This window comes from Macaca fascicularis, chromosome 3 (assembly GCF_037993035.2).
Source record: "Macaca fascicularis isolate 582-1 chromosome 3, T2T-MFA8v1.1".
NCBI lineage: Eukaryota > Metazoa > Chordata > Mammalia > Primates > Cercopithecidae > Macaca > Macaca fascicularis.
Window position 1 is genome coordinate 4,691,680 of NC_088377.1, and position 8,023 is coordinate 4,699,702.

Genomic DNA, 8,023 nt, shown 5'->3' on the forward strand with positions numbered 1-8,023 from the left:
TATGCTTAGAACTGTTCTTGCTATGATTGTTCATACATGCACATCCCGATATCCCAGGCCCATTCATCTGGGTAGACAGTCACAGTGACTGTCCCAGTGGAGGGCACCTGGCTATCAGACCCTCAGCACTCCACCTGCTCACACAGCAGGCCAGTGCCTACCAAGCCCCCTCCATGAGCACATCGGGGCACCTCTCCCAGGGTCTCTGCCTCGCTTCCCTGTGATCCTGGCTAATGCTGTGGTCCTGACACACAGCCTCCACCCCAAGCTGGAACTCTGCTATTGCACCTCTCCCGGAAAGCCCTGGGGGTCTGCCCTCGCCAGTGAAATAGGTAGGGGTGGTGCCTCCTCTCTTGCTGCACTTGGCTGGGTGGGCCACGGCAAGGATGTCTGAGCCTTGGAGCCCTCGGGTGTGGAGCAAGCAGCTGTCTCTTCCTTGCGGAAGCAGCGTGCACTCTGCAACCCACAAGGCCACCGTTTCAGGGGCATGCATGCAGGAATATACAGCGTGGGGCTTCTGGGTATGGTATGCAGTCACTCGGCACTGGCTGGGAGGGAGCAGCCCCCTCCTTCCTCCAGCTTGTGGAGGGACCAGGCCACAGGGAGGTGCAGCCTGGGCACAGTGGTGCCCTCTCAGTAACTAGCAGAGGCCCAGCGACCTCCAGGAAGGCTGGGCCAGGGCTGGTTCCCATGTGCAGGACCGCAGCTCCCTGACGGCCTCTGTCTCCTCTGATGCCCCATCTGTCCCCCTGCCATCTGTCCCTCCCCAACCTGTCCCTCCCTGCTGGCCCATTCCCCGAGTCAGCCCGTCTGTGCAACAGAGCTTCCCCCACCTCAGCCCCTACCAGGTCTGTGTAAAGAGTGGTGAGAGGTTTTCGGCACTTTTCTGGGAACTTCCTCAGCTTCCAGGGAAACCAGGGGAGAGAGGAGTCGTCCCACTCCCGCTGAAGGGCTCTGATCTCAGCTCCAGCAGCGCGGACACCATGGCAGGACGGCCACCAGCTTTCCACAGGGCCCAGTGGCTGCAGCCTCTGTGTTTGTTTTCTGTGATCCAAAGACTGCTCAGCACTTAATACTTGTGTGACTTAATGTGGCGCAACCAGAAATGCGGCTTAGAGGACGGAAGGGCCGTCTATTCAACCTTCTGAGCGCGCAGGGCTCATTAATTTAAGGTGTTTCCGCGTGAAGAATCTTACAGGTCAATGATGCCCCGCAGCGCCCTCTGCTGTCCATGCTGGGAACAGACTCGCAGGCTTCCTGCCCCCTAATGGGCAAGTGGGTTCAGCTTTGGCATCCGATAACACGCAGCTTCCTGATGTCTGGAGAGAGACCTCAGTGCCTATCACACGTTGCAAATTGCCCCGTCATTTCATCAATTCACTGTCTTCACATTAGTCATGTTGATGATGGCAATGCTCATGCCTTGAGATTTTTAAAAAATTCGTTTCTCGGAGGTATAATTCACATACAATAAAACTCACCCATTTTAAGTGAATCAGTTCGTTGAGTTTTGACAAATGTATACAATTGTGTAAACACTACCACAATCAAAATGTAGAACATTCATTCCCTCCAAGAAAATCCCCTCGTGCTCTTTGCTGTCAGTAGCCTCTCCCTAGCGCCAGAAAACCAAGAATCTGCATTCTTTCACTTTAGTTTCATTTCTTCTAGAATTTTGAGTAAGTTTAATCACACAGGGCACATAGTGCACAGTCTTTGGAGTCTGTTTTCTTTCCCTCAGCGCACAACTTTCTTTGAGATTCTTCCAGGTTGTTGCACGGAAGGGTAGTTTGTTCCTTTTTCATTGCTGAGTAGTATTCCACAGCAGGACACACTGCAATTCACTTACCGATTCACCAGGTGATGACATTTGGATTATTCTCAGCTTTTTACTATTATGGATAAAGTTACTATGAACAATTATGAACATGTATGTGAAGGGATTTGGGTAAATGCTGGGGGAAATACCTTTTTTCTTGGATGTGTAGCTATGAGCAAATTTCTGGATAGTACAGTGTTAATGTTTAACTTCATAAGAATCTGAAAAATTGTTTTCCAAAGTATTGAACCATTTTGCCTCCAATTGTTCAATACTTTGAACAATGGAGAATTCCAAATGCTTACTATATCTTTGGTTTCTTAGTCTTTCACATTTTAGCCATTTTGGTGTGTGGAATGTGGTATCCCGTTTTCATTTTAATTTACATTTTACTAATAACTAAGGATGTTGAACATCTTTTATGGGCTTTTCACACATCTTCTCAGGTAAAATATCTGTCTAAATCTTTAACATGTTTTAAGTTACATGTTTTTTTCTTCTTAGTAATGACTTGTAAAATTCTTTATATATTCTGCATACAAGCCTTTTATTAGATATATTTTGTGCAAATATTTTCTCCTAGCCTGTGACTTACCTTTTCGTTCATTTCCCTAAGAACATTTTTCAAAGAGAAAATATTTTTATTTTTGATGAAATCCAATTTTTCTTTTATGATTCAAACTTTATGTGTCCTACCTAAAAGTCTTTGCCTAATTCAAGGCCACGAACATTTTTTGTTATATTCTCTTCTAGGAGTTTTATAACTTTAGTGCTTATGCTTTTGTCTATGACACATTTTCAGTTAACATTTTTGTATAAATTTGTGCATTTTCCTTTTTTTTTAAGTCTCTGAAACAATTTTTGCAGCATTGGGTCTGTTAGGTACTTGATGCTTGGCTAGAATTTCCCTGTGAGATTATCTGGACATGGAGATTCTTACGGCTTTTTTTTCTGTGAACCCCGAAAGAACCAGTCCTTCAAGGTGGATCCCGGGGAGCCAACTGGGGCTAAATTCAAAATAGAGCCTAGTGGCCATTTGCTGACCAGACGTCGCACACGTACTCTGCATTCCTGGAAACCCACACCTTTGCTTCGCTCTGGGACGTTCACAGCTGTTCCTGCTCACGCCTGTATCAAGGGCCCCCGGAGCTCATCAGGAGAATATGGCCCGCATTGACCAATCAGAACTAAACAAGGGTCAACCAATCACAGCTAAGCAAGTCTGCACCCTCATTTGCATAGCAGACCAGAGTGGGAACCCAGGAGGATCTTTCTCTTTAAAAGACAAGCCCTCAGCCGGGCGCGGTGGCTCACGCCTGTAATCCCAGCACTTTGGGAGGCCTAGGCGGGTGGATCAAGAGGTCAGGAGATTGAGCTCATCCTGGCTCACACGGTGAAACCCCAAACCCTGTCTCTATAAAAAAAATTAGCTGGGCGTGGTGGTATGCTCCTGTATTCCCAGCTACTCCAGAGGCTGAGGCAGGAGAATTGCTTGAACCCGGGAGGTAGAGGTTGCAGTGAACCGAGATCGCACCACCATACTCCAGCCCGGGAGACAGAGACTCTGTCTCAAACAAACAAACACAAAAAACAAAAAAGACAACTCCTGTCTTTGTTGTCTCATATCGCACCTTTGTTTTGCCCCGAAATGGGTGTCTCCCTGGTTTGCAAAATGTTTACTGGAATGAAGTCTCTTTCTTTAAAAAAAAAAAAAAGCAAAATCATTTTTAGTGATTTTGTTGACAGCTCCTTGATAACGTTTTTCATTTCTTCTATGGCTTATTTCAGCCCTATGTCTCTATTGGACCCGTTTTGTTAAACTGGTATTTTCCTAGGAACTTACGCGTTTCATCGAGATGTTAAAAATTAGTTGCATAAAGTTATTCAGGGTAGCTCTTACCGCTTTGAAAGTCTCTTCTGTTTCAACAGTTATTTCCTTCATTGTAAATTCTTATTTTGGATATTTGCGGATTCTTTTTTCATTTTTTTTGATTGGGTTAGCCAGTGGTTTGCATATTTTGTTTAATTTTTTGAAAGAACTGGGATTGAATTTGTGACTTAATTCCACTCTTTTTCTCTTCTGTACTTCATTGATTTCTTTCCCTTTGCTTTCTTTCAGCCTTTTTTCAACAAGCTATTCTTTTCCTAGTTTTCTGGTTTGGGAATTCAATTTATGGATTAATGGCGTGTATTTAAAGCTACACACTTTCCTCTAATTACCATTTTAAATATTGCCCACAGATTCAAAAATGTGGTGTTTTTATTATCATAATTTCTAAAATATTCTATAATTTTGGTTAGTAATTTATCTTTTAGCCACAAGTATTTAATAGATGATATTTCAATTTCCATGAGCAATAATATTGTTAAGATTAGAAGATATTTCAATTTCCATGAGCAATAATGTTGTTAAGATTTTTAGTTTTGTTGCACCTGATCATAGTGATTATAACATTTTTACTTTTCTGTTTCTGAGACAGAGTGTCACTCTGTTACCCATGCTGGAGTGCAGTGGCATGATCTTGGCTCACTGCAACCTCTGCCTTCCAAGTTCAAATGACTCTGAAGCCTCAGTCTCCCAAGTAGCCGGGATTAAAGGCGTGCACCCCCACACCTGGCTAATTTTTTGGGGTAGTTTTGGTAGAGACAGGGTTTTGCCATGTTGCCCAGGCTAGTCTTGAACTCCTGGCCTCAAGTTATCCCTCCTTGGCCTCCCAAAGTGCTGGAATTACAGGCATGAGCCACAGCACCCAGCCAATACTTTTCCTTTATGGAACTTATTGCTTTTTTGCATACAAAGGTACCGTTAAATTTTGTGAATATTTCATGTGCGCTTGAGAAAAAGTTGTATTAATATTGGGAATTAAATTTTGACATACGCATATGTATATATACATACACAGTGTATATGTCTATTCATATGATCTGCCTTATTAATTATATTCCTTAAGTTCTATTTTTTTACTGACTTTTTCTTTATTCACTTGACTTGTCTTATCCACAGAATGATGTTCTCATGACCAGTTCTTAGTTTTGCCTATTTCTGCTTGCATCTCACTGTTTCTGGCTTATAAAATAAATATACATTTCCTATCCCTTTATTGGTACAAAAGTATTTATAACTGTTATTGCTTCATTGTGAACTGTGACCTGCCAAGCGTCCGTCTTCATCGTGTTTGATGCCTGCTGGCCTGAATTCTATTTTGTCTGATGTTGAGATTGCAGCCCCTGCTCATAGCTCAAAGTCCTAGTAGTTGCATCAGTTTTGATCATCAAGTGATCAAAACTCTATGGTTTTAGCAATATATTGATTGATTTTTCATCAGAATAGTTGTTGGTTAACAGCAGAAAGGAAAAGAAATACCAGCCAAGAAATGTAAGGGGCTGGGCGTGGTGGCTCACACCTGTAATCCTAGCACTTAGGGAGGCTAAAGTGGATGGATCACTTGAGGTCTGGAGTTCGAGACCAGCCTGGCCAACATGGTGAAACCCTGTCTCTACTAAAAATACAAAAATAGCCAGACATGGTAGTGCATGCCTGTAATGCCAGCTACTCGGGAGGCTGAGGCAGGAGAATGACTTGAACCTGGGAGGCAGAGGTTGCAGTGAGCTGGGATTGTGCCATTGGACTCCAGCCTAGGGGACAAGAGTGAAACTCTGTCAAAAAAGAAGGAAAGAAAGAAAGAAAAAAGAAAGCGAGAGAGACAGAAAGAGAGAGAAGAAGAAAGAAAGAAAGAAAGAAAGAAAGAAAGAAAGAAAGAAAGAAAGAAAGAAAGAAAGAAAGAAGGAAAGAAAGAAAAGAAAGAAAGAAAGAAAAAGAAAGAAAGAAAGAAAAGAAAGAAAGAAAGAAAAAGAAAGAAAGAAAGAAAGAAAGAAAGAAAGAAAGAAAGAAAGAAAGAAAGAAAGAAAGAAAGAAAGAAAGAAAGAAAGAAAGAGAAAAGAGAAGAAAAAGAAAGGAAGGAAGGGAGGGAAACAGAAGAGAAGAGAGGTGCTAATGAGGAAGAGGATAAGAGAATAATAAAAATGACAATAGTGTCAATTCATCTTACGTTTTTCAATAGGTAAGTTATCTGATAGATTGGTTTAAAAGTCTTAAAGAACACATCAAAGTTTCTCTAGAATTAAAAATAAGGTTAAAAAGGAAAAAAATGACCATAATCTGAATTATTGCATTTTTGATGAAATGCTTCTCTAAAATAAAATAGTTTTATATCAGTTCACCTTATCTTATGCCAGACAAGGTTTACTGCAAATAAGTTTTTGTAAAATTCCAAACAAGATGGGTAAGATGGGTTTCTTTTCCCTGCGAAATGTGTTCACAAGTCAAAAAAGGTTGGGGGCTGGGCACGGTGGCTCATGTCTGTAATCCCAGCAATTTGGGAGGCTGAGGTGGATGAATCACTTGAGGTCACGAGTTCAAGACCAGCCTGGCCAACATGGGCGAAACCCCGTCTCTACTAAAAACACAAAAATTAAGCTGGGTGTGGTGGTGCACACCTGTAATCCCAGCTATTCAGGAGGCTGAGGCAGGAGAATCACTTGAACCCTGGAGGTGGAGGTTGCAGTGAGCCAAGATCATGCCACTGCACTCCACTCTGGGCAACAGAGCGAGACTCTGCCTTAGAGAAAAAGGATGTGTGTGTGGGGGGGTTGGGAACCACAACCCCAGTGTTTGCTTCTGCATTCCTTGTCACTCACAATAACCCCATGAGCTCTGTATTAGCTCTGGATTTCTCTGAACTCACCTGCTTTATGGCTGAGTTCTTTTGTAAACTGTACCTTGGCACTGAGTGTATTGAATTATGACCAAATACCCCTCATTATGGCAAATAAACAAGCCCAGGGTCCCTGCCTCTCTTCCTACCTTTGCTTTAGCTGGAATCTATAAAAGTCTGACGATCAGCAGGCATTCAGCCTCCTCTGCTGAAGGTTTTTAATCATTCAGCCACCAGAGCCATGCAATTTGCTGGAAAACTGACTTCTGGTCTCAGAGGTCAGCACTGCACTGCAAGGCTCCAAATCTGTGAGCTTCGGGCCAGGTCAAGATAGTTTATTGTCTTCATTTACCCATCCTACTTTCACACACACCCTACTGCAATCAATGACTTCCATCCTCCTGTAGCTGGGGTAGCAGGGAGCTGAGCTGAGAGCCACTCCCACCCAAGCAGAGGAGGCTCAAGAGAAGAGCTGGAAGGGATGGCGAAGGCAAGGATCTGCTCCAGGAGTGAACAGTCACTCAGGTCATGAAACCCCAAGGGGAGACAGCCCAGGAGGCTGGTCAGTGAGTTAGATCAAGTCAAACTGAACAGAATCATGAGGGACTGACTGAATATGTCCACAGAGTTTGCATCTTGAGACAGTCACAACCACAATAAAGTAGTCGTTGTGTGTTGACCTCTTATGACAGCAATGACATCTGCTAACAGCATGGGGACAGTGCTTCACCCTTCAGGTTGCCCTGCCTACCATTGCTTGAGCCTCCCACCTACCTTGGGAGGGTGGGCAAGGAAGGCATCATTATTATCCAGCAGGAAACTATGGCTGGATGTCCAATGACACCCATGAAACTTGAATTCCACTTTTCTGTCTCTAGACCCTATGGGGCATCACCTGTCAGTCTTCCTGCACCTCAGCAGAGATGAAAGCGAAGCAGATCAGAATTGCTACCCCCAAGATATGCCAGTTTGTAATAAGAATTGTTTTGAGATGAAGACAATGAAGAAGCATCAAATGCAGAAAGAGCACTTTTCCCTCCTTAATCTGCCTCAAAGCAGGACATAAATTTTCCTTTGTGAAGGTGTTTCTTCCTTTCTCTCCTACCAGGAGACTGAAAGTTGGCACTGCAATGCGTCTGCACAAATGAACTTTATTAAAATAACCTTCATCTTCATTAGTTTCCCTCAGATATTTACCTTCCCACAATTTCCCACCTCTAGGAGTCAAAATTTCTTTCCCTTAACCTTATCACTTCTCCATAATTTATTATCTTTTGTTAAAATGGTATATAAGCCCCTAGGTCTAACCACTTCTTGGGATCTTCACTTCTTTTCTATGAAGGTCTCTATGCACATAAAAATGAAAATATCAACATCAAATCTAGTTTGTTTTCTGTTTCTCCTGTTAATCTTCCTTTTTAACAAGTTTAATTTGCAGGCCCCAGCTGAAGAACCTAAGAGGGTAGAGGAAAGTGAAGAGCCCAGGTCA